At 44.9% G+C, this 26994-nt stretch overlaps 1 pseudogene; it reads left to right on the forward strand.

The window, feature by feature from the left end:
* The window catches only part of LOC112080369 (homeobox protein Meis2-like), a 68211-nt pseudogene that overhangs the window by 16779 nt on the left and 24438 nt on the right, over positions 1-26994 (forward strand).

A 26994-nucleotide genomic window follows, 5' to 3' on the forward strand; every position in this document is an offset into this window, starting at 1 on the left:
GGACAAATCTCTCTCTCTATGCTCATTTCTATGTCTTATCTCTTTCTATGTCTTTCTCCTATGTCTCTCTATTTCTTATGTCTCTCGTCACTCTCTCTCACTCTCTCTCTTCCTCTCTCTCTCTCTCTCTCTCTCTGCTCGTTTCTCTCTCTCCTCTCTCTCTCTCTCTCTCTCTCTCTCCTCTCTCTCTCTCTCTCCTCTGCTCCTTTGTCGTCTTTCTCTGTTGCTGTGTATACAATAAGTAGAATGAATAGGAAAAGAGAGAGAGTCCCAGAGACAGTCAGGTGCCATAGGCAGCACCAGGCTATGTCTGGCCTGACCCCGGTCCCCATTCTAGCTGAGAGAGAGGTTAGGAAGGCCACGTCTGTCAAAGGCAAACCTGCGGGGGGACTCCGGTGCCCTGCGTAGCTGCTCAGCCAGCCCTGTTTAAGGTGTGCTTATTTGGGATTTATCCCTGACTCCCAGGGTCTCCTCCCTCGCTCCCTTCTTTGTGTTTGACCAATGGGCCTTGCTCTCTTTTACTTTCTCCTTTCTTCTGTCTCCCTTGGCTCTCTAATCCCACCCCCCACCCCGTCTCCTAACCCCACCTCAGAGCTAGAGTCCCACTCAAAACAAAAAAGCATAGTTGAGGGTAAGTGTATTGCTAGCTAGCATGTTAGCTATAGCACGCTAGCTGTGTGCTGTGGTCTAGTCTAGTGTAAGGGTGGGTGTACCCTGAGTATTTAGAGCTGAGTAGAGCAGCTATACCCTACAGGTAGTAGCTGTAACTACGCAGCCTGCTGCCAAGAGAGTGGGAGGACGATAAAGAGATGATTCGGTTGCGATCTGAGTTCTTCTCCCGATTTTACACGCACACATCTTTTACGTTTATGCAAATCTTTGGAGGGCATTATAGGAGATAAGCTCATTTTCTAGTCTGATTCCCACTCTGCTACATGCTTTAATGAGTCTTCTAGCAAAAGGGTGCTTGTTTTAGGGTAGAATGGAAGTCCCCATGGTAGTCTACTTACTACACATAGTCAGTGTGTCTTTACCACACTTGATCACTTTTGTTCCTGTATTTTAAGGGACAGGGGGCAGACTGAGGGAGAGATCTGACAGTGCTTTAGTGCCAATAGCACTGTTTATTGGAAGCCAGCGTCGAATAATGTTTTATTACCCCAAGGAGGTATTAGGAGTATTAGTCAGCAAGGATAATTTCTTATTTACATGCCCCAAGCAGTGAGCAAGCAGCACTCTTAAGGAAGAGAGGGGATAAATGCGCAACAAAACAAATCAACATGCCAAACAAGATGCAACCGTCTTGGCTGGCTTCAGGGCTCAGGGTGAGAAAACCTTCATTATGCATTTACCATAATTCATTTAGAAGGTTATCAATTTCAGAATACAGGGGAGATGTTTGGAAGGGGGTGAGGAAAAATATCATATCAAAAGAGAGAGATAAAAAAAGAAACAAGCTATAAAAGGAGAGGGAGGTCTGCGCCTGTATTTTTAAGTGCTGTTCCAATTACACACTTTTCCATGTTCTGAGGCGGAACATGCATGTTAAATGCTGCCATATTTTTCCTTCTTTCCAGTGTCTTGCCCGACCCCCTTGAAATGCAGAAGCTTGATTTTGCTTTAATGAAAGCCGTTTGGTTTGGGAATTTACTTCTCTCTGCCATTTGTTGTGATTGAGGCTACCCAGCGATGCTCTACTTTAAATATTGTCTTTCTCCTATTTTATGGTTGCTTTTTGTTAGTCTTCTGCCCTGCCTAGTCAAGGGTGTGTGTGTGTGTGTGTGTGTGTGTGTGTGTGTGTGTGTGTGTGTGTGTGTGTGTGTGTGTGGTGTGTGTGTGTTGTGTGTGTGTGTGTGTGTGTGTGTGTGTGTGTGTGTGTGTGTGTGTGTGTGTGTGTGTGTGTGTGTGTGTGTGTGTGTGTGTGTGTGTGCAGTCGCACTATGACAAGTTGCTTGTGTTAGTTATATTGCATGTTTTTTTCTTCACTGGCAACGATGCTTTGAGAAAAAAACGGAGCGTTTTTTTAAAGCCATCTTTCCGCTTCGCCATCAGGCAACGATGACTAAGCCCCATTAGAACAATATGAAGCGAAGGAAGAAGGAGGGTTTAAAAGAATGAAGAGAAGAAGGAAACATTGCTATCTTGCGATGGCGCAGTCCTTTCTTTAAATTTTCTAAAAACAAAACCCGCCACCATTGGAAAACACTTTGTTAAAAAAAAAAGACACGAATACAAATTGAGAGAAGAAAATCCACTTTCAAATATTTCTAAGTGAGGACGAAAAGCGGCATTGTTTGGAACGAATGCCTTTACTCCCTGGGATGCAGTCCTTAGACAACTGTCTTCAGTAGACATCTGTGAAGCCTGACCTTATGACCCCGGAAAGAATGCCTCTTAAGGTGGGGGGAACTACCCCTGCCTTTACCCCGAAATGGCCCGAAGAACAGCCCATCCAGCCACACTGGAGAACAAACTCCCACAAAACTATTAAAACATACCAACCACACACAAAAACAACGAGAAGTTGTAACAACAACAAAAAAGAACAGAGATAGAAGGGAAAATAAGACTGAAGGGCCCAAGCATGGGCAAGGAGGAGAGAAAGAGAGGAGCAGAGCGTAGGACTTGTCTGGATTCTCCCCACAGCCTCGCTGCCTTGTTCCTCCTCTGGCCCCCCATGAGATCGTTTTCATCCTTTATAAGTCAAAAGGAAGCCCAGTTGAAAATGAAAGGTTACGCAAGCCAACCAGCATCGAGGCCCTTGGTACAAAGACAGAAAGAGAGAGCGAGAGAGAGAGAGAGGAGAGAAGCCCTCTGCTGCAAGGGTCCTGCTGCTATTCAAAGCACCTGCCATTGTGTGGGCGCCCATCCAGGGTCCATTGTTGGGAAGAAATTAGTCGTGCTCTCCTTGGCTCCATTTGGCTCCTGAGGCATGCGGCCCTCAGACCTCCTTGTTGTTTTCACCACCACAGATACGTGCTTGGATGGATGCGTGGCCCCGGCTACCATCACCACTGGCTGGGGGCTTTTGCCCTTTTCTCCTTCTCTCTTTTTCTGTGTCCCACATTCACTCTCTTCTTCACTTCTCTTTCTCACATCTCTCAGCATTTGGAAGTTCAATCCTAATTCACCCTTATCCAGCTTGGCCCGAGCTATTCCTATTTCTCCAGTTTTCTCTCTTTCTTCCTCCCTCCCACACTCCTACTCTCTCTCTCTCTTTCTCTCTCCCTTCCTTTCTCTCTCTCAAGTGCTGTATATGCTTATTGTTTCAGGAGGGGAGCACCCTCATTACCCATGGTTACATTTTAAGGGCCTTTCTCTTTGATTTTGGCCTCCTGGGGTGTGAGCGCTGGGATGGTGATGAGCTGTGGGCTGCCCGTGCTCCAAGGCCTCCCCAGCCGGTGTCTCAGTGAGTGGGCTTGGGGGTACTGTCGGGCAGGTACTGCACCGCGGCTGCTCCTGCTACAGAAACACTCAGTGTTGCTACCACTGGTGGAGGGGGTGGATGCGAGTGGAAAATTGAAAAGTCAATAATGAAGCCCTGAAAAACAGAAGAGTAGAAACAAAGGGAGACGGCATCCAGCCTTCAGAAAGCTGAGAGGCATGGAGCACAGTTAATTAATAGCATCAGAGGAGAATTGTTCTTTGGGGGGTTCTCCACAGAGCTGGAACTTTAAGGCTGCATATTAACTTGCAGGGCATCGCGATTACAAACTCAAAGAGGAGTAAGGCGCATCCCGGCGATAGCTGGCTTTTTTGGGAGGTTATGTTGTTTTGTTGGCAATGGGAAATGTTGTATTATAATGTTCTGAAAATGTGTCAGAGCACCAGCAACAACAGAACTGAATTATGGTTGGTTGCACATTGTCACCTGCCACCCCCAGTTCACAACAGATTTTAGACAGCTTGTTTCAGCCACCTAATTAGAAATAAAAAAAATGTGCCAGGAATGCGATGGAATACTCATTTGGGCAGGTCAATGAAACAGAGTGGCAGGACTGGGTTATAAAGATATGACCTGTTGAAATTACCTTCAGGATCAGGGACAGTCAATAGAAGGCCCGTCAGAACCTCTCTGCCACTCCCGTTAAGGAAGGGAAATAGTCTCTCTAAATGCATTAAGCACTGCGTACATCATCCAATTATATTTTCCCTCTCCGTTCATTAATCCCTCCACTATTTCACATTTTGCCTAAGCACTATGCTGTCTGAATGGGGACACTGAGAGCATTCTGGGTACACTGATGTGGGTCTCAATGAGGACTCTTTATTAACCTGTCTGGGAACGCCAACAGCCAATGAAATTGCAGGGCGCCAAATTCAAGTATTAGACACCATTTTAAAGATAAACTTCTCGTTAATCCAACCACAGTGTCCGATTTCAAAAAGGCTTTTCGGCGAAAGCACAGCATATCATTATGTTAGGTCAGCAACTAGTCACAGAAAGCATACAGCCATTTTCCAACCAAAGAGAGGAGTCACAAAAAGCAGAAATAGAGATAAAATTGTTACACAATACATGTATGTTTTGTTCGATCAAGTTCATATTTATATCCAAAAACCTCAGTTTACATTTGGCTTTGCCTCCAAAACATCCCGTGAATTTGCACAGAGCCACATCAATTTACAGAAATACTCATAATAAACTTTGATAAAAGATACAAGAATTATGCACAGAATTATAGATATACTACTCCTTAATGCAACCGCTTTGTCAGATTTRAAAAAAGCTTTACGGAAAAAGCAAACCATGCAATAATCTGAGTACGGCGCTCAGAGACCAAAACAAGCCAAACATATACCCGCCATGTTGCGGAATCAACAGAAGTCAGAAATAGCATTATACATTTTCACTTACCTTTGATGATCTTCATCAGAATGCACTCCCAGGAATCCCAGTTCCACAATAAATGTTTGTTTAGTTCAATAAAGTCCATCATTTATGTCCAAATTCCTCCTTGTTGTTCGCGCCTTGAGTTCACAAATCCAAATTCATGACGCACGATCACTAGGTCCAGACGAAAAGTCAAAAAGTTCCGTTACAGTCCGTAGAAACATGTCAAACGATGTATAGAATCAATCTTTAGGATGTTTTTAATATAAATCTTCAATACTGTTCCAACCGGAGAATTCCTTTGTCTTTGAATTGCAATGGAACGCAGGTCGCTCTCACGTGAACGCGCGTGGTCAGCTCATGCCACTCTGGCAGACCTCTGACTCATTCAGCTCCCATTCCCCCCTCCTTTACAGTAGAAGCATCAAACAAGGTTCAAAAGACTGTTGACATCTAGTGGAAGCCTTAGGAAGTGCAATATGACCCCATAGACACTGTATATTCGATAGGCGATGAGTTGAAAAACTCAAGCTCAAGCTTGTGTGTAGTGGTGGAGACATAATATACCGGTGCTTATTGTATGCTCATCTGTGTGTATGTGTTGGTACAGTATGTGTGTGTGTGTGTGTGTGTGTGTGTGTGTGTGTGTGTGTGTGTGTGTGGTGTGTGTGTGTGTGTGTGTGTGTGTGTGTGTGTGTGTGTGTGTGTGTGTGTGTGTGTTAGTAGCATACAAAAGGCCCTGCACAGAAGAAAGTCAGCAAGAGGGGAGACAAAAGCAGCGATCATCTAACAGAGCTCCTCACAGGCCTGACTCATTTATGAGGGCAAACTGTACTGCCGAAAGAGAGAGAGAGAGAGAGAGGGAGGGAGAGTCAGGTGGAGGAGGAAGGAACCGGAGGAAGTTTTCATTGACTCTCCTGAGCAGGACAAGCCGAGGCCCAGGGGGGGATTCCTCTCAGTTTGAACTTTATCAGGGGCTACGCTTAATCAATACGCTATTGGAAAAAGAATTAATTACTAAAGCAGAATAAAACAGCTGCATTTTAAAGCGAGGATTCATCAATTCAGTAATCTCTTGGTTACAGCTCAGGTGCCAGGAGGATCATTCCGACTCCATGTAATGAGGAACTGTGGGAGTTGGAGTTTCCCTCAATCCTCCCTCCTCCAATCCCCCAACTCCACTCTTCCTATCCCTCCACCTCTGTCCAACTGGGGAGGAATTCACAATCACCTTCCTCTTCAGCTGTTTGTCATCCACCTAACTAGCTTGCTAGCTACCCTTCCTCTCCCACTATATCCTTTTCGCCCATCCTGCATCCATCCTATGCAAAGCTCTATCTCTCCCCTCCACCCCTTCCACTTCACCCCTCTCCCCTCCAAGCCACATTCCCACCAAATTCCTGTCTTCCCATGGATGGGAGATGGGGTTATTAAAGTGGAAATCTCCGGTGTGAAAGCGGGCGGGAAAGGACCATTCCTGTACCACGGCTGCCTGGGACACCCCTGCTGTTGGGTTTTAAGGAGGGCGTGTTTGGGGGCAGTGCGCTTTGGGGGGCGAAGAGGGAACAACCTTGGCGTCAAGGTATCCACGCCAGGGTTGTAAACTCCCCCCTATCCCATCACCCTTCCACCCAGTATCTCGGCCCTGTAAACGGCTGCCCCTGCCTCTCCCATAATGGGGGGATTTCATGGCGGGTTGAGAAGGGGTTATGGGTGATGAATTGGGTTTTTAGTGAGCTCATTAGGAAGCCAAACAGAGTTTAGACTGGCAGAGCAGGGCAGCAGCACAGTAATCAGTTCTGCTCGCTTTGTTCCATGCCTCCAGGACATTTGTGGTGGGAAAAAAATGCCATGGCAGTCGGCTGATGAGAGGGCTGCAGAGTAGAGGCTACAATCTGATGGTTGACTTGTTGATTTATAAATCTTTTAACTCATTTTCGCACCCATACCCCACTCTTTACCCCACCACCACCAATCTCTGTAAGCCCAGCACTTTGATGCCATTGTCCGTGGGGTGTGGCAGGCCATGCAAGCCAGTAATAACTCCAAGGTGTCCTGCACTCCCAACACAAACTAGCTGCATTTGCTTGTTTGAGTCTGAGGTGTAATTGGGGGTAGAGAATCACTAGTAATGTTGCTCTCATCATCCTCCTGCTGCCTCTAACACGGTGATTGATCTGCAGTGCTGTATCACAAACGGCACTCTGCCAAAATAGGGAACCCCTCATTCCACTGAATTTCTTTCCTGCTGTTTTTTTGTAGAAGACTTTGATATGGTTCTACTAGGGATTAATAAAGCCATATAGCCCGTAGCTAGCAAAACAATCCATCCACGTGATGAGCTGCTTCTCTCTCTCCACTCTCTCTCTCTCTCCCTTTCTTTGTTTTCTTTATATTTCTCTGCTCTATTCTCTCGGTTCACGGTCTTATTCAGAGCTGAAAGGAGCAGCAACACCCCCTATTTTGAGGGAGAAAATGGATCCAGTTTGCTTTGCTAATTTTCATCCTCTCCAATTAATTGAACATGACCCAGTTTTGCTTCCGGGGGGCACCCAGCCACCCATCCTTGGTGGGGCAAGACCTACCCTAGGAAGAGATGAAGTCCCTAGCTCAGAGGCTGAGGCACCATGGCCTGTTATTTAGTTTTCTGCTACAGTAATAAAGATATCAAAGCTGAACAGAGGCAGAGAGGACATATGTAATTTTAACCAACCAGGGAGAGAATAGCTTCGTCGTGCCAAGATCAGCTTTGGGAAGAAGAGGAGGACAGAGCAGAGCTGAGAAGGGGAGGGAAACGACTGGTAAGGCAGCAAGGCTTCTAAAGATCTGATCTTTAAAAGTCGAGGGATGCACCTAGATAACCTCTGGGAGCAATTACAGCAATCTGATTTGGGAAAAGCTGAGGAGGGAAGAGAGGAGAGTATTCACAACGTTGTTGTGCGAGCGGCGCAGTGTACAGTGCAGACAGAGAGAAGTTGAGGGGGAACAGAAAAAGGTGAAGTTGTCAGGGAGGCAGCGAGTGTGAAATCTTTGGTCTAGACCCAAGGCCCTTCATTAGGCACTGATCCCTGTCTCTGGAGCGATCTAGGGGCAGTCATGGGCATCAAGACACCCTTTTAGTCCCCCCCCCCAAAAAAAGAGTAGAGGAGCGGTGGGGCGGGTGGTTTGGAGGGCCGCTCCCCGTCCCCTTTGCCATTCATGCAAATTGGATCCTGACATCTGCAACAGCCTGCCTCCTTCTTCTACACATCTTTATTCCATCTCCTTTCTTTTGATCGTTTTTTTTCTCTCTCCAAATCCTGTCATCCGACTGGATGACAGGAACTATAGAAACCTCCATGAGAGAGTAGCGTTACTCCTCCCAGGCCCAAGTTGTAGTCACAGGCTGAGACTACAGGATGTTATATGAGTACTCTTTATGTAGATTCAGTGATATCTTTGTGCAGATAATCACCTCTTATCACACCGAAGGAATCCAGCTAGGTTTCTGTAAAACATTCCCCCTTAAGGTACAAATAGGAGTCCTTGATCATCCTGCAGGAAACGTTTACACACAGCTGTACTTGTTGATGAAGTGGCCCTAAAGACTTGCTCGGCACAAAGGCAAGGTTTGTTGACTCCTAAAATCATCAGCACCAAGTGATTAACCAACTAATGAATAGTAGAGGCAGAGATCTTGGTCGGGGCTACTGGAAAAAATCAGAGTCGCAATCAGAGAGAGGGCCAGGAGCAAGAGCCATTGTTAGCCTCTCAAAGGCCCTATTTATGATGTAATGAGAGAACCTGCTACCTGTAACAACACCTAATTACACTGGTAATTAACCCCAGCCCAGAGCCTTTGATAATATGCATAGCCCGGTTCACCCAAACATCAGGCATATTGGCAGATGATTATTGCCTGAAACCAGAGGCCCCAGCGGCACTAGGAAGTAGAGTGCACTCTCCTTTGTGGCACCAGGAGAGAAGCTGTAGGAGAGTGGTAGTGGGGGGAAAAGAAGGAAGGGTGCCTAGTTTTGCTTATAGCCCCTATTTTGAGTAAAAAGTAAAAGAGCCTCACTGGCTCTAAAAAGTTTGGCCTCTGTCCCCCCAACTCCCTCTTTACCCCCTCTCCCTCCCTTCCCCTCCTTCCTCTTATCCTTCCCCTGCCCCTCCACTCCATCCCTTTCCCCGCATTCTGAAGTACAGAGAGATGTGCACTGTGGGCCAGAGTAAGAGCTGGGCCTGTGAGAGGAGAATTAAAGAGAGCGAGAGAGAGAGAGAGAGAGGCCCAGTATCTGTGGAGAGGTGATAGTTATCTGCAGCATTCCTGGAATGACCGAGAGGTATCTGCCTGATGGCAGGGTTAGGGGGCTAGGAGAGCGGAGAGGGAGGCAAAGGTGCAGGAGTTGAGCAACCCAACAGCCTTGCCTTGCCTGCTCTCCTGCCTGTTTTCCAGCCTGCCAGTCTGTCTTCCCACATTCAGGGAAAAGACATCTAATTAAAGCTCATATTCCACTTCATTTAAGGGAACACTTCATTATGTGTTTTTCTGCAGAGACAACTGCACATTACTCCTCATGCACAAGGACCCACTCAGTCAGTCATAACTCTCAGATCACAGACCAGATGCAGTGTTATTCCTCTAGGTGTGTATACAGGCGACACGATGGGGGAGAGCAGATCCCATGTCACTCTGGCTGCAATGGTTCCTCTGGCCTGGTGTTCACCAGTGGTAAAATGGTAAAAGGCAGGGAGGCGACACCTGACTTTGGCATTCGAAAGGGAGGAGGGCGGTAGGGAGAGGAGGGAGAGTGTAATTGCTGCGACAGGTTTTAGGGCTGTTAATGACTCCTGGAATGGCGCTCCCAATTTGTCACCGTGCTTGGTGTTTACTAAGTTGTTGTTTTATGGTCCAGTGCTTGTTTAAGCAGAGATCAGGGAATAATCACCCTAAAACATCACTGGCCTTAGTGGCCAACAAACGAAAACAATTCCAAGTAAGACATCTCATCTATAGTATGGATCTGAGTGAGAGGGGTGTATAGGGCTTTTTTAAGTATATATAAAAACGTTTTACATAGGAGCAGGAGGATAGAAGCGTCGAAACAAAAAACGTTTTGTTTAAGGGATTTGGCATATTGCTAACATTTTGGAGTATGTTTTTTTTTATCTGAGGCGTTAGCATATTGATAGCATGCGGTTGGGACTAGAGAACCTGTAATCCCATGGGCAGGCACAGAGCGACAGAGGGCCAGCTATACCCCTGCCTGCTGGAGTGTGAACAGAGGTGCTGCTTGTGTGTGTGTCTGTCTGTGTGTGTGTGTGTGTGTGTGTGTGTGTGTGTGTGTGTGTGTGTGTGTGTGTGTGTGTGTGTGTGTGTGTGTGTGTGTGTGTGTGTGTGTGTGTGTGTGTGTGTGTGTGTGTGTGTGTGTGTGTGTGTGTGTGTGTGTGTGTGTGTGTGTGTGTGTGTGTGTGCCCATGTGTGCACGTGCGTGTGTGCGTGCAGGAACATGTGGTCCCAGTGCTGTAGAGGGCCCTGCGTAAATCCTGAGTAAATAAAAGGGGGAAAGGCTGGACAAAAGAGGAGCCCCCACTGCTTCCCTCATTCACAGCCATTTGGGGGACTGAATGTGCTAAACGTCGCTTATGCCGGCTGAAAAGTTGAGGAGAAAAAGAAGGGGAAAGGAAGGCATTAAATCCCGCCTTCTATTCTCTCCTTTCTCTCTGGCCCAGCCTGTGAGGGTGGAGGGGGTGTGGGGAGGGGCTGGAGGTCCAGGCATTGTAGAGACCCAAGGTAAAGGAGGCATAGAGGGCCCCTGTTGTTCCCCCTGTGTCCCTCTATTTCCAATGGCCCGAGCACTGTGCCCTGGGGCACCCCCCAAAAAGCTGCCCATCTCGGCCCAGCCTGTTCACCAAGGAAGCCCCTGTCTCTACCATAAGTCCCCCACATCCACTTCGCCCTCTCCTCTCTCCCTCCCCGGTGTGGCTGAGTCGGGGTGAGCATGCCTGAGTAGCGTTGCTCTGCAGGGGGGGCGGAGGGGTCCGTTGTAATTAGTCACTTTAACCACAGCCTCCATAAGCCACTGCCTCCACACTCATGCTCCATTACCCTGAAACAAACACCGGAGCCCAACAGCATAAATCCTCTGGTCAGGCTCTCAAAGCATACACGCTGCCAATCTAGCCATTATCAGGAGCAATCTGCATGAGTATAAATAATAGCGTTGTGCTGAGGACAAATAAGTGTGCGCTATTTTAGAAGCCCACAATGTGTGGTTTTGAATGGGGTTTCTGAGTTATTACTCAGTCATGTATAGTGTGGGTGGACTGGAGTGGTAGGGTAGGACATTCTTGTAGTATTGATAGGGCCACAACCTGTGTAACTAGTGGTTTCATAGTGTTCTCAGCCCTGGCCCCTAGTGGCTCCCTGAAGTGCTTAATGCCCTCTAGCCATGAAGAGTGTTCTATGGTGTCATTGTAGCCTTCAGCAGATTGCAGGACATGGTGTAGTGTACGACACCCATTATACTGCATACACCTGCTATCAGAGACCCAGACCCTGAATAACATTTTCTTATTTTCCTGAATAAGATTTTCTTATTCATACTAACAATTCATGAAATGAATGAATGAATGAAATTGTATTTTCGTTTCAAATCGCCGGTTGGCAACCCATCCCATAATAATTGACACATAAACAATAATTCACTGTGATAATTCAATGATAATTCTTTTTCCAGTGTTCTCTGCAGTGCGCATCGCATAAAGAGTGAGAAAATGTAAGATACAAATCAATACATAATAGTAAATATGTGTGGTGGTAGTAATATATTTATATTTACAGTCCTTTCCCAGCTCGTTAATGATCTCAGCCCTGAGAGATATCTGAATGCATTTTTAACACCCGCCTATTGCTGATGAGAGACTTGATCTGACCGTAATGTTTTCTGTGCCTGCATGGTTGTTTCTGTGTTTGGTTTGATTACTCGCGTGCGCTCGCTCTTCATCGCATCCGGACATTCCTTGCAGCCTTCTCTCTCTCTCTCTAGCCGTGCACATACTTCCATTGTGAGCACTTTAAGTCATGAGAGAGAGAGAGAGAGAGAGAGAAAGATGAGAGAGAGAGGAGAGAAGGAGGAGAGAGAGAGAGAGAGACGGCAGAGAGGAGAGAGAGGAGAGAGAGAGAGAGAGCATGAAGAGAGCAGAGGAGGAGAGAGAGAGAGAAGAAGAGAGAGAGAGAGAGGAGAGAGAGAGAAGAGAGAGAGAGAGGAGAGATAGAGAGAGAGAGAGAGAGAGGGGATGTCTTTTCCCGTCTCCAAGGGTGCTGCTTTTCCAAAAGTGCCTGGGGCTACACTCCAGCACCTCACCTCCCCCAGGCCCTCTGCCCACCTCCTAATAGCCATCCCCCATCTGTGTCACACGGGCAGATGAATTTTTTTCTCCACATTTTTTTTTTTGCAGAGTGCACATCCACACAGGTTAAAATGCCAGAGTTGCCAGGGAACAGTCAGAAGCCATTAGCGTTTGGGACAATTTGCCCTGCAGCACTCCTTCTCTGGCTCATAAGAAAGGAGTGGGGGAGGATGTAAATCACCAGCTCTCCTTTAGATGTAATGAGGTTGTGTAAGTTGTGCCCTTCTCTTCTTCTTTCTTTCTTTCTTTCTTTCTCTCTGCTTCCTCACTCCTCTCATCCAGAATCATAATTTCTTTGATTATTTCCACCTCTTTGGGCCAGCCTTCACATTCTCTCTGGTTACTGTGTGCGTTGTCTGTGTACACATTGTGCAGATGTACTATATATTTACATGTTTTTCTATGTGTGTCATAAAGAGCAGCTCATGTGTAAGACTCCATGATTGTGTGCATTAGGCATACGTACAGTATGTATGCGCATGTGAAAGAGAGAGAGGATTTGAAAGCCTGGGAGTCTGATTTCACCCTTGCTGGCCGGGGCAGGAGGGAGTGAGCAGGCAGGGTAATGAAGTGACAGGTCAGTCTGTAAATACGCATGGGTCGCCCCAGCCAGGGGGAGGCTATCGCATTGCAGTGAAAATGGAAACGTCAATAAAATGAATCTGCCAGCCTTTTGGCCACTGTGACTATAGGATGAGCCGGATGACTCCCAGTAGGAGATTAACTTGGAAACTAGCTCTGAAAAAACAACAAAAACTAGAAATACAAAAACACAACTTAAAGTGCAACATTATTTAACCCAAAAGGCAGCATTGTGAAGTGTAGAGGACTGTAGGGTCCACTCTGGTTGCTGGTTTTGTTATTGAAGTGGAAAGCAACACTGGAGGAGTTAGACTAGTCCCTGCGTCTGGGTCACTTTTCTCAGGAAGCCACACACAGTCACGCTGGGGATACAGCTAGGCCCCAGTATATTGTTTTAGGCTTTCCTGAACAAGGATTCGTACTTAGCGTGGGATTTATGGCATTTGCTGCTAATGAATGCCCATTCTACAATTATCACACTCCCAGGCGTGCCGCGTCACCTATTCCCACATGTCCTTCAGAGGGCCTAGCTTCTTTAGCTCCACACAGGGAGGGAGCATAAAGTCGGCACTTCTCTGTTTTCCTCTGTTGTGTGGCTCCCACACTAATATGTGGAAGGAAAACACAGCAGACAGACAGACAGGACCAGCACCAGACAAGACAGACAGACAGACAGACAGACAGACAGACAGACAGACAGACAGACAGACAGACAGACAGACAGCAGACGCAGACAGACAGACAGACAGACAGAAGAAAGACAGACAGACAAGACCAGGGAAAATTAGAGAGAGAGAGAAGGAGGGGAAGACAGACCTTTATGCTGCATGTCCTTGTATTCTTCATCTATTTTGCATTTGTCTATGCCGCCAGTCGGATCCGTTTTCTTTCCTGTCTTTTTAGTGTTATTAGTTCAAATATTTATGCAAAATTAGGGCTTGTATAGGTGCCCCTGATTGATGCCTCCCCAAAAACAGGAGGACATGCAAGTCTGAATTTTGAGAATGCCGGGGTCCTTCTCAGCCTTAGTGAAGGAGTTTTTCAGATACATAATTTAGATGCCCTCAAGGAAGGCTTTCAAGGCATTTGTGCCCGAGGGCAAGAAAAAATAACTATGACTGTTAAAAGTAAATCATTTTTGCTAATGCACAATTAATGGCCAGAGAAGAGGAGACAGAAAAGGCGAGGGCACAAAGATGGAAATTTTGGTTTAAAGGAGAAAGACTGCCTTGATATGCACTTGTTTTCCTCCCGAAATCAAACACTATTGGACATTAATGCAGGGAGGGCTCCCGAGAGGCGCAGCGGTCTAGGGCACTGCATCTCAGTGCTAGAGGCATCACTACAGACCCTGGTTCGATCCCGGGCTGTATCCCAACTGGCCATGATCGGGATTCCCATAGTGCGGCACACAATTGGCCCAGCGTCGTCCGGGTTAAGGGAGGGTTTGGCCGAGGTAGGCCGTCATTGTAAAATAAGAATTTGTTCTTAACTGACTTGACTAGTTAAATACAAAAAGGGAGCGAGAGCCGCCCTTCTACTGGCCTGCCATGCTAATCTGCTGGAGGAAGGGGGAGGTTCAACTCTTGTCCATTATGTGCATCAAACTGCAACAATGAACAAACCCAATACACACCCCACTTTAATTCACAAGCTACTCAATTGGGTGCCCCCGAATGTTCAACTTCTGTGGGTTTGTTTGCGTGTGTGTGTGTGTGTTCATAAGGCTCCCTTCTCAGTCCATCCAGACCCTTTGGATCAGAAAAAAAGCATGACATTATGTCAAGCCTGTGGATTTAATTGACTTAATGTACTGCAGCCCCAATCTTGAAGCCTCCTTGTCGTTTTTTCCCCTTCTTTCCCTCGCTCTCTCCCTTTTTCTCCTCCTATTGAACAATCTGGAGTGGAATCAGGAGCCTAGTGTTTCTGCTTCCAACCAAAACACAGTCATTAACCCCCATCCATTCCTCTCCACTGTTCTGGGTGTAAGAACTCACCTCTAGTTCTCTGTCTACAGCAAACCCCTCTCCCTTTGTGCCTAAATCCCACTACTTCTATGCAGGCATTAGTGAAGGCTACTACTGTGTAGGCTATGGCATAGTCCTCCATCTAACTCAGATAACCCACTGGGTTAGCTTTAGCGTCTTATATATTAGGTTTAGCTTCTAGGGTTCTACCTAACCCTTTGTGTGGTTAATGCCAAGGCTTCCTATTGGTCCATCTTCTGTCCTAGGCTGCTATTTAACCCGGTGTCTTGTTTCTGCCTAGGAGATGGTTTAGAGAACAGCGTGGCGTCTCCTGGCACAGGTGATGATGATGACCCAGACAAGGAGAAGAAGAGGCAGAAGAAGCGCGGCATCTTCCCCAAGGTGGCCACCAACATCATGAGGGCGTGGCTGTTCCAGCATCTCACGGTGAGTACCCACATAGTGGAGTAGCCTGTGCACACTGGGGCCGGAACTAGGGCTGTGGCAGTTATGAAATTCTGTCAGCCGGTGATTATCAAGCAAATAACTGTCGGTATCACGGTAATTGACCGTTAATTAACATAAACACATTTAGCATCTCCTTGGCTTCCACGCATAGCCTACAAGCCACTGATGCAGAACTTTGGAACATCTACGTTTGAAAAATTCTAATAAATCAATTTAAAATAGTCTACACCATCACAATAAATCCATTATTTATTTAAGACAGGTCTAAAGAAACATGATATAAAGAAAATGTAGTATATTTCGGAAGAACAGAATAGCATACTCTGATCTGTCTATGCCAAATGACTGTGGGTTACACTAGTTCACTTAGCAGACAAGATTTTCTTAAAATTCCGTGGCATTATTTGATATTATTTTATAGTATAAAGAATACAATTGAACATTGCTGAATAAAATAGAAAGGATGTTTTCTCCAAACGATTTCTGAGGGAGTACGCATATGGCTATTCAAAGAAACACGTCCTCCTATATGCTTAATTTATAGTTATTTATGCAACTTTAGTTGTGATACAAACATTGGGTTATATGTTTTTATTTTTAATACATTCCAAGGCTGCATGATGCGACTCTAATGATGATTTGAAAAAAGTTGCATGAAAGGCAGGAGCTCTGCTTTATGTCTTGCTCAGCCTGCACACACTTCATCAGTCTCTCATTCACAATTTGACAAGCACTTGATAATGTCTCGAATTTCCCGACGGCAGTGATGCCCCCTAAAAAAATCCATGCCTTTTACTGCCATTGGCCGCTGTGCCCTTGGGCTGTACATAATAATTATAATTCCCTTCTCCTGGCTGTGTGTTCCGAAGCACCTCTCACTCACATGGCTCTCTCAGATATCTCAATTCTTATTAGCCAATGTCCGTCACGTGATCGGGTTCTTCTCACACACGTCTATCTCAGCTCTGAAGTAGGCTATAAGTGAAGACAGACACATCGGGGATGCACCTGCGCACGTCCTTGTTATTGATTTCCGAGGCGCATATTGAAGATGTTGGAAGAACTGTCCTCAATTACTTTTCGTCAGCCAACAAGATGAGTAGGCCTAACGAACAGCAAAAACACTAGCTTATGTCAATCTACTATCCCCCATAGTACAAACGTTGACCTATTCTATTAGTCAACTTGTCCTTCTGTGCGAGAAATAAATATTCCAAACATAGTCTGGGACAGTTGTGGGATGCAATAGATCCCAAATTAATACAACCGCTCGCCTCCCTTTTTTTTTTTTTAAAGCAATGAGGCTGATGCAACAGATCAGAACGTTTAGCTTAAAATGTTGATAAACTATTAGGTTATTTGTTTACATTATAAGCGCAGCAATGCACACACAGCAGTAGGCTATAAGCGCGAGTATTCCAAAATACAATCAATTAGCGGGAAAACATTCTCAAAATGTATCACATATGCAATTATGCATGTAATGCTTTATTATAAAGGTGCATTTTTATAGTGAAAATGATCTTCCCCAAACTTGACACTCACGCGACGCCTATGTATGCCAGTTAGGATCTACACCGGTTGTAAAGCGGATTAATGTGTTTAATTTTAAGAAGTTATTTGGCCACTTTAGTTGTAATACCAGCCTTATCAAAACATATAGGCCAATGGGCTGGGCTACATGAGGTGTGGGACTATGATTTGAAAAAGTCGCAAAAAAAGGCATGCACTGTTTATTGCCTTACTGCATAAAAGCTGGACATCATTCACAAATGGTAATATATCATTCACAAGTGATAGGCTAATATTGTCACCCATCAGAGTATTCTTGATTTAATTTTGTCTTTACATGTACTAAATAATATATGTGTGAAATTGGTTTTGATTTAGAGTGGACCATTATCATGCACCTGACTCGAAACAGAGGCAGTGGGAAACAATACATGTCATCTATGCACTTTAATAGCGAATGGAGGACGCTTTTCCCTTGGTTTATTTTCTTGCCAGCCAGGTAGTAAAGCGAAGCAATGTGCTTTATATTAGGAAAGTTGATAAATAAATATTGTAGCCTATAGAAAGCTGATGGGATCCTCCTCTTTTTATTAGAGGCCCTCAAAACTCTGTTTTCTCATGCAATTGCATAGCCTACAGAATTGTTGCGCAACATAAGCTCATGGGCTCTCTTGAAGTGTTTGATCTGATTTTGAATCACATTTGCATTGATGTCAGAGTGATTAGAGGGACAATAGAGTGCTGAGTACCAGGCAGTTGCAAGTTTGGTAGGCTACTAATGACCATCAGCAGCATCAGAGCTTGTAGAAGGCTAATTAACGTGACTAAATGGTCACATGGAATTTGCCTGCGGTCATGACTCGTGACTGCCGGTGTGGCGGTAATACGGTCACCCGTAACAGCCGTAGCTGGAACAATACCAGTATCGCGATACTCGTTAGTATTTTGTCAAGGAAGCATTTAACTCCTTTAGGAAAACAGCCCTAATGTTGGAAACAAACATCCTGTTGTCATCCAGAGTCACATGTATTTATTTTCCAAGCTTTAGCACACAATATTTTACATACAGCAGGTTTTTAAAGGTTTTAAAGCTTCTTGTTTTTATTTTTGCTATGGAGAAAAATGCGATATCGTCACAGCCCTAGTGCACACACATCACAGGAGGTTTGATGCACTTTAATTGGGTAGGACAGGCTCGTGGTAATGTCTGGAGCAGAATGAGTGGAATGGTATCAAATACATCACACACGTGATTCCTATGTGTTTGATGCCATTCCATGAAGTCCGTTCCAGCCATTATTATGAGCCGTGCTCCCGTCAGCAAGCTCCTGGGACACACATATACACAAGTGTACACACATGTACACGTACAGGTACACATACGCACACATACACACCTGTCACTGACTTGTCATGCTCGCCTGTCACTCACCTGTCACTGGTCCAGAGTGACCGGGTCAATTCAATCAGACAAAGCTAGTTTGCTCTGCTGAAGAGCCTCTGAGATGTGGAGGTAGTGCTGACGCCTAGCTAGTGTAACATCAGCAGCCCTGTCCACTGGTTTGGCACATACTGCACATCACATTGCCTTTCAATACAATACTGGCTCTGTGTTTATTCTACACTGACAGCTACACTGTTTTTTCACAGAAACATTTTGCACAAACATCATCCAAACCGGAAAATGTAGCCTAGTCCTAGCTTTAACTGAAGAAAGACTGTTGTAACACAAGCAGTCATATTTAGCTAACTCTTTGCTGACATAAACCACAATATGAATGAGCTAATAGCAATTACTATTTACAATTCATCACATCACGGGTGATCTCTCCATTGATCTAAATAATTGAGTAAAACACTTAATAATTATCTAAACTAATACGACATTTGTGCGCGCCACCATGTTTGTTTTTTCGCGTCAACCAAAGATAAGAAGAGGAGACAAGATGAGTTTGGTCTGTTTGCAGTATGCATGTTGAAGGGGGTGTGTCATCTATGATCATTCATTTCCCTTCATTCACTTACGGAAGTTTACTCGAAAGATGAGTGAACCATTCCTTCACCTCATTATAACATCTTTGGTCTGATAGACGTTTACGTGACACCCAGAATGCATTGTATAATGTCAACATGGCGCCACACATAGCTGGCAAACAGCATAGCGCATCATAATCAGTACAACCTTCAAAAAAGTATTTTATACACATAGGTGTCCATTACAATCTATGCAATAATCGGAATGCATTATTTGTCACCATTATTTGAAAACTTGTGAATAAAACTGTAACTACATTATGCTCCATACATAGATACATCATATATACATACATACATACATACATACATACATACATACATACATACATACATACATACATACATACATACATACATACATACTGTATGCTACTGTACAGTAGAAATGACAACACAATATACAGAAAATAAGGCACTTACTTTGATAGGAATGCACACATGTCCAAAGTTATTATTTGTTATAAAAACAAACAATGAAGGCAATGCGAGCACCAGCCAGAAAAAGTTTGTTCAAGATTGCACAGATGTCTACATACTTGATCTGGGGAAACACTGGTGAAGTGCTTGGGCTCTCCTCGAAGAGATAAGTTTGTCCGGCTCAGTAAAGCCTCAAACGTAAATTGTCCGCAACAGTGAAATGGGCTACTTCTATGTGAATTAATGAGGAGGCGGAACACACCTCAATTCAAACTGTTAGAAAATAAAACTTGTTCGAAAATAATTCGAAATTGACAAGTTGAAACAGCCTATAGAAAATTAACAGGCAGCACGTGTTGACTGTCCTGTTGAGTAACAATCACATTTGGGAACAGTGAGTGCATTCTGACATCATGTGCATAAAAACAACTCATGCTGGGAGCGACCGGTAGAGATATTTGGAACTCACACGTGGAAAGGTTAATATGCGTGCTATGTCAGTGCCATTTTTACTATTGGCTTTTACAATAAAAGGAAACATTGGAGATGTTTTTCTAGCACTTACTGTATGTCTTAAGTATAAACAGTACCTGTCTGTTGTTATATTTCCTCTCTTCTGTCCGTTGTTTGAGGTTGAGAGGTTGCATCTTAAGCTGGCTTCTCGCCAAAACACAGAGGAGCTTGTTTGTTTGCCTCACTCTCTCTCTCTTTGCCGAACACTTAAATCAGACAACATCTGACAACGGCTTATTCACTTCAGTCGGCAAAGAGTGACGCTACGCCTTGGATGAAATATTCAGAGGACACATTAATTCTGTGGATAGTTTTAGAAATTAATATCTGTGTGTGTGTGTGGGTGTGCTTGTGTTTATTATTAGCGAGGGTCCCGGTCAAGCCAGGAGGTGATGCAGCTAGCCAGGCAGCATGGTCCAAGAGAAGGGAGTGTGTGTGTGCGGTGGGGGGGGTCACATAGTGGGGGTTGGGAAGGTTGGGGTTGGGGTTGTCATGTCCCACCACCCTCTCTGATGTCAGAACATTATCAGAACGGCGGTCTGTATTGATTTTTAACAGGGAGGTCTGATTTCAGGCAGAGAGGTGGACGGGACACACAAGCTGGTGTCTGCTGACCACGTGGCTTAGTTAGGATGGACAGAGTGATAGGATGAAGGAGGGGTGTATGAATGGAGAAGAAGAATGAGGGAGGAAGGTAGTGAGCCAGGGCAGGTCAGAACCCCAGGATGATCCTGATCCTCTCATTTAAGAGGGTCAGGTGCCCCCCACTCCCCGTGCCTGCGTTGCCCAAAGCCTCTGCCCCCCTGATTACCTAACCAAAGCCCAAATAATGAGTGGCTAGCAAATACGGCCTAATTGAAAGGGCTGTAAATCCATTACATATTGGTCAGGGATAATCAGGAGTGCTTTAATCACTTTTATCTATTCATGAGCAGTGGAGCTGCAGCAGCACAGCCCTTAGCCTTGCAGCACCACCACACAGCACAGAGCTTATTATTCTCATCATTATCAAAATCACTTCACAGCTGTTCATGGCTAGGCTACATATCCTTGGCTGGAGAGTTCTCCCCAACCCGCAGAATAGAATGGGCTTCGTTTGGAAGCTGACAATGTGAGGGAGAGAATGTGAAAAAAATAACAGATTTCCCCCCTCTTCTTTTGCCTGCCATGAGTTTGAAGTTAGATGGTTGTTCTGTGTGTGAAGGAGGGAAAAAGGGGAAGATAGTGAGGGTTGAACATTTCGGGAGGCCACCTACCAGGGTGGTTAGACACACACACACACACGTCTCCTGGTTAATTTGGTGCGCTCATACTACAGTACGTGACCAAAAGTATTTGGACACCTGCTCGTCAAACATTTTATTCCAAAATCATGGGCATTAATATGGACTTGGTCTCCACTTAGCTGCTATAACTGCCTCCACTCTTCTGGGAAGGCTTTCCACTAGATGTTGGATCATTGCTGCGGAGACTTGCTTCCATTCAGTCACAAGAGCATTAGTGAAGTCGGGCACTGATATTGTGCGATTAGGCCTGGCTCGCAGTCGGCGTTCTAATTCATCACAAAGGTATGCGATGGGGTTGATGTCAGGGCTCTGTGCAGGCCAGTCAGGTTCTTCCACACCGATCTCGAAAAACCATTTATGACCTTGCTTTGTGCAGAGGGGCATTGTCATGCTGAAACAGAAAACTGTTGCCAAAAGTTGGAAGAACAGAATCGTCTAGAACGTTATTGTATGCAGTAGCGTTAAGATTTCTTTCACAAACTTAGGGGGCTAGCCCGAACCATGAAAAACAGCCCCAGACCATTATTCCTTCTCCACCAAACTTTACAGTTGGTGCTATTTATTCGGGCAGTTAGCATTCTCCTGGCATCCCCCAAACCCAGATGTGTCCGTCGGACTGCCAGATGGTGAAGTGTGATTCATCACTCCAGAGAACGCATTTCCACTGGTCCAGAGTCCAATAGCGGCAAGTTTTACACCACTCCAGACGACGTTTGGCATTGCACATGGTGATCTCAGCCATGGAAACCCATTTCATGAAGCTCCCAACAAACAGTTCTTGTGCTGACGTTGCTTCCAGAGGCAGTTTGGAACTCGGTAGTGAGTGTTGCAATCGAGGACAGACAATTTTTATGCGTTACGCGATTCAGCACTCGGCGGTCCCGTTCTGTGAGCGTGTGTGGCCTACCGCTTCGCAGCTGAGACGATGTTGCTATTAGACGTTTCCACTTCACAAAAACAGCACTTACCGTTGACCGGGGCAACTCTAGCAGGGCAGAAATTTGACTAACTGACTTGTTGGAAAGGTGACATCCTATGACAGTGCCATGTTGAAAGTCACTGAGCTCTTCAGTAAGACCATTCTACTGCCAATGTTTGTCTATGGAGATTGTATGTCTGTGTGCTCGATATTATACACCTGCCAGCAACGGATGTGGCTGAAATGGCCGAATCCACTAATTTGAAGGGGTGTCCACATACTTTTGGCAATGTAGTGTAATTAGACATTTCTCGCTTTATTGAGGGATCATTAGGCTTCTTTCCTGGCGACTTGAGGAATGCCCGTTTGAAGGCCTCTCACAGTTCCAATGCTCCCCTGCTCCAAAAAAGCAGAGAAAGAAGCAAAGAAAGCTTTGCAGCCTCTCCACCAATTTCCTTTAGAATTGTTTTAAAATTGCATTGAAAGAGTGGAAAGGGGAGACCCAAGAGATTGGATCCAGGGGCAGTTGTTCTAATTCAGAGAAGTAAAGCTTTCAAAATCCCTTTTTTTCCCACTCTCCTTTATTACCTCTCCTGCTTTGAGATGTTTTCTCAAATCTTGATTTGTCTGTTGTGAGACGCCCAGGCCAGACTTGTACAAGCAATAATCCCTCCCTTTTAACCTAACTTCATTTTTTTTTCGTCAAAAAAGAAGACTAATTGAATTATCCCCCTTTACTTTACTCTATCCCCCAACCCATCAACACACACAACACAACACCACACACACACACACACACACACACACACACACCACACACACACACACACACACACACACACACACACACACACACACCACACACACACACACACACACACACACCACACACACACACACACCACACACACACATCACACACATACACATACACACCCATTCGCCTTTTCTTTTAATTTAGGCAAATGTACTTTCCATTCAGGATGCGTTTGTGCAGGGGCGAATTCTTGGGGACTTTGCCCCTGAATGGCCTATTGCAGCATTCTTCCATTGACCACATCATTAACTGAGCAAGAGTGAAAAGTAGCGGGGCTTGTATTTTCTCCCAGCATGCTAGCTTCTCCACCATGAGAGCGACCACAGGGTCTCCCCTACATATGTTCTCTACATCCAGCCATTGTCACCTATTCTGAAAGAGCTCAAAAGGACGGGACCCCCCTCACACCGCGAAAAACAACACAGGCCAACAGTAACAATTGTTGGCTTTCGGATTCAGAATAACAAAAATCCCCCCCCCCCTCCTCGCCCCCTCCTGGGTTCCCCCTGACCTCACACTCTCATGGGAGAAATCGCAGGGCGGCTTTTTCATCACAATCAGATATGGAAAATAGGCCTGCTTCAATTGCCACTTGCCCCTCAGTCCTTCAGCGCCTTCAGTCAGCCTTCAGTCAGCCCAGGAGAATGAAACACAGCATTTTGTGTGTGGCAGCCGAGATCTGATATCTTCTATACGTAATGAATACCCGGCAATTATTTGTCGAGTTATTGTGATAAGCCCAGCCTCTTTCATGTATGTATCATATAGCAGCAGAAAGCATGCGAGCTGGCATCTTTTATGCCCTGTGTGGAATTGGCAAACTGCTGAGATCAGCTGGCGTAAGCTAGCACTAGAGGACCAGAGACAGTCTCTCCTTCTACCCTCCCTCCCTTCTCTCCCTCCGTCTTTCTGAGTTTCTGGATGGCTCCAGTCACATTAAGGAAGTGAAATACCAGACTGTTGTATAAGCTTTTCAATACTACAGGAGAGTATGTTATCAGAAAGGTAAACTTCACTGTTAGGGTAAAATGTCGACTGCGCTTCAAAAAACAGGGAGGCAGAAAGGAAGGAGGAGGAGGGATGAGAAACAGAGATAGGATAGATGTAAGAGCGGAGGAGAGAAAGAGAAGGTGGCTCTAGGGAGAAAAAAGACATAGGCAGGGTGAGATAGACAGAGAGTGAGGTGTGTTGCTAGGCTAACTGCTAGCTGGGCGATTCCATAGCAGTAAAAGGGCCCCTTCATTTGGCAAAGTTCTCCTAATTAGCCTTTTGGCGCCCTCAGCCTTACGCTTTTGTAGCAACCTGCTAGCCTCTGTTAGCCCCAATAGAACCTGCTAAGGCAAGGGTCGACCAGGCAATGAAAACAGGAAGCACTCAGATACAAAGATACCACTCCCGGCCTGGCCTTGTCTTTTGACTAACCTAAATCCTCAAACACCTATAAAATAAATAGGGGACCTCAGGAGCAGACCTAGTGGGGCTAGTGTGTGTGTGTGTGTGTGTGTGTGTGTGTGTGTGTGTGTGTGTGTGTGTGTGTGTGTGTGTGTGTGTGTGTGCACTCACCCATAAGTGTAATGCAGTCTATGAAGGAAGGGGTTGCACTCTCAGGCAGGCATCAAGCATCTCAGGTTTTGTGCTGGGCCATGCACCGTTTTGGCCGGGGTGTTTGGGGAAATGCTGTTAAGCTGCTAAGCCAAGTGTATTGCAACCCTGGGCTGTCTGAAAGGGAAGTGATATATCCCAGGGTCAGTTTGGGGGTCGTACATTGAGCCGAACACTTTCACGTGGGTTCATTTGAATTGTGTCTCGTATAGAGCCCTGTTGCATATTCACTGGAATCTTAGATATGACTCGTATCTTTCACTGTCAAAAAGCGTGACTGAATGTTGTGAAACTTTGTGTCATTGAGAAGAATTAGTTATTTATATCATGGGTATTTTTATCTCCTACAATCATGAGTGTATGAAGACATCTGTAAGTCAGATGCAGCAGGGTAGGAATGCCATGAGTGTCATGTCATTGTGACATGGTGACTGCCATGATCCAGGGCAAAATTGGTTACACAAACATAACTAACAATGGTAACATAGGCAACAACAGCGGAAGTAGAGAGATGGCACCTATAATATCAACCCTGTCAATATAGGAGTTAACATGAGTGGTGACATGATGAGTAGTGATGTCGTGATGAGTAGATGATTAGTCATAACGTGATGAGTAGTGATATCATGATGAGTAGTGATAATGTGATGAGTAGATAATGAGTAGATAATGAGTAGATGATTAGTGATAACGTGATGAGTAGATGAGTAGTAATGATGTGATGACGTGATGACGTGATGAGTCAATGAGTAGTGATGATGTGATGAGTAGATGAGTAGTAATGACGTGATGAGTAGATGAGTAGTAATGACGTGATGAGTAGATGAGTAGTAATGACGTGATGAGTAGATGAGTAGTGATGACGTGATGACGTTATAAGTAGATGAGTAGTGATGACGTGATGAGTAGATGAGTATTAATGACATGATGAGTCGTAATGACGTGATGAGTAGATGAGTAGTGATGACGTGATGAGTATTAATGCCATGATGAGTAGATGAGTAGTGATACCGTGATGAGTAGTGATGACGTGATGAGTAGATGAGTAGTGATAATGTGATGAGTAGATGAGTAGTGATAACGTGATGAGTAGTGGTGATGAGCAGTGATAATGTGATGAGTAGATGAGTAGTGATAACGTGATGAGTAGTGATGACGTGATGAGCAGATGAGTAGTAATGACGTGATGAGTAGATGAGTAATGATAACATGATGAGTAGATGAGTAGATGATTAGTGATAACGTGATGAGTAGATGATTAGTGATAACATGATGAGTAAATGATTAATGATAATGTGATGAGTAGATGAGTAGTGATGACGTGATGAGTGGATAATGAGTAGATGAGTAGTGATAACGTGATGAGTAGATGATGAGTAGATGAGTGATACGTGAAGTGAGATGAGTATGATATGATACACGATGAGTAGATGATGAGTAGATGAGTAGTGATGACGTGATGAGTGGATAATGAGGATGATAGTGATAACGTGATGAGTAGATGATGAGTAGATGAGCATGATACCGTGATAAGTAGATGATGAGTAGAATGAGCAGTGATAACGTGATATAGATGATGAGTAGATGAATAGTGATAACGTGATGAGTAGTGATAACGTGATGAGTAGTGATAACGTGATAAGTAGATGAATGAGTAGATGAGTAGTGATACTGTTATGAGTAGTGTGATGTGATGATGTGATGAGTAGTTGATGATGTGATGAGTAGATAATAGTGATAACGTGATGAGTAGATGATGAGTAGATGAGTAGTGATAATGTGATGAGTAGTGATGATGTGATGAGTAGATGAATAGTGATAACGTGATAAGTAGATGATGAGTAGATGAGTAGTGATAATGTGATGAGTAGTGATGATGTGATGAGTAGATGAATAGTGATAACGTGATGAGTAGATGATGAGTAGATGAGTAGTGATAACGTGATAAGTAGATGATGAGTAGATGAGTAGTGATGATGTGATGAGTAGATGAGTAGTGATGACGTGATGAGTAGTGATGTGATGATTAGTGATAACGTGATGAGTAGATAAGTAGTGCATCTCATCAGCACCACAAGCATCCCTAGCAAATGAACACAGAATAATCTCCCCCTCAACCTAGCATTAGTCTCCATGGCGACCGGGTGTCATCTCCAGGTCGAGCCCCGATGGGAGTGGCTCTGTGAACCAGCCCTTTAGAGTGAGAGAGAGACATAAAAGACCCTGGCTAGCTAGGTCATTCTGGAGTCATGGGCTTGGAAGAGTTGGCCAAGCTTGGTAACCGGTATTTGTCCCAAACGATAAACAAGTGCGCTAGTCTGCCTTCGAAAAAGAGAGGGCCAGCCGGTTGTGTTTGAGCAGACTAAACATCTCTCTCTGTAGTGTCCCCTGTCTGTATGTCTGTTTTTCTGTTTGAGTCCTTCTAATCCATGTGTATTGTTAGGGCCACCACTAGAGCCATTTCACTGGTATATCCCACATCTGCAAACAGTTTGAAATACACAACCGTTCTCATTTTACAGCACTGTTTTTAAAACTGTTTATACCATATTTTTGCTGCCTACACAATGTATTTTTATTCCACGATTTTGTATGTTTATAGGAGATAAAGAGTATGTTTTGTACGACTCTGGGTATTCATTGCGACG

This window comes from Salvelinus sp. IW2-2015, unplaced genomic scaffold (assembly GCF_002910315.2).
Source record: "Salvelinus sp. IW2-2015 unplaced genomic scaffold, ASM291031v2 Un_scaffold16288, whole genome shotgun sequence".
NCBI classification, from domain to species: Eukaryota; Metazoa; Chordata; class Actinopteri; order Salmoniformes; family Salmonidae; genus Salvelinus; species Salvelinus sp. IW2-2015.